This window comes from Trachymyrmex septentrionalis, unplaced genomic scaffold (genome assembly GCF_001594115.1).
Source record: "Trachymyrmex septentrionalis isolate Tsep2-gDNA-1 unplaced genomic scaffold, Tsep1.0 scaffold83, whole genome shotgun sequence".
NCBI lineage: Eukaryota > Metazoa > Arthropoda > Insecta > Hymenoptera > Formicidae > Trachymyrmex > Trachymyrmex septentrionalis.
The window spans coordinates 2,166,976-2,168,112 of NW_017306018.1; positions in this window are offsets into that span (position 1 = coordinate 2,166,976).

Sequence of the window (1,137 nt, forward strand, 5' to 3'; positions counted from 1 at the left end):
GATGATTTCGGTGTGATATAAAATATCAGAATGTGAAGATTTCCGGGTTATATAGGACTTTAAAGGTGCTAAAATTTAGGTGAGCCTGAATTTTATATCGAGCGCTTTCGTAAATCCTTAAAATCGCAACCGCTGAGACGATTAGATGTGAAATATTCCAGCGTTCGACCCGGATTCGGACGGCCGTTTCGAACGGAAGGACCTCAATTTTCTGACTCCGATTATTCGAGTGTATGTGAATTTGTGGGCTTATAATAAATGTAACGCGGCGAGGCCATATGGTCTTAGTATACGGATATCTCGCTCCCTAATGGTTTCCCCGCTCGTTTATACTCCTTCGAGCGTAGCACCCAATTTCTCAGAAAGTATAGAACAGATATGAACAATTTCAGCTTGAAAATGATTGAGGGTGTTAAGAGTAAGAAAGAATTGGTGTTAACTCAGTGAGATTCAAGCGATGTTAAACGCTGCGAATTTTTTTAAGTAGACTAGAGGAGCATTGTTTTAAATATTTGAAAAATTCATCCTCTCGCTTTTATCACATGTATCTATCATTAATTAAAACTAAAAAAAAAATGTAGGTTTTTACGTTTATACGCGGGGGAATATTTAGAAAAAAATGAAAAAAAAAAAACCACGTGAAAAAGTAGATTCGTGCATGAAATGATCGTTTCCGAGTAACTCCGAAGCATGGTAGCACGAAAACATGTTGCGCTATAGCTATAAATATTCTGTAGGAACACGATATCTTGCGTCAAAAACCCGTAGAGAAACGTTTATAAAGGTGGTGGAAATATTTTTTTGTTGCATCTTACAAGAAATACTTTGTCAGCTATTCCCTTTCGCGCATGCAAAATCTGTGCTTCAGAGACTCGACGGATTCATCTGACTGTGCACACCGAGGAATTAGCTCGACAATCGACGATACCACTCTGGCGGAAATACAGCCACACAAACGCCAGTTCGCTTATTTCGCGAAGCGAGTCGCGTGGGTGACGTCTGCCTCCGGCAGCTTTGCCGTTACGAAACGGAAAGCGAAAGACGGAAAGAGGAAGAGTGAGAGAGAGAGAGAAAGAGAGCAAGAGAGAAAGAGAGAGAGAGAGTGAGGGGGGGGAGGGAGGGAGAGGAGAAAGAGAA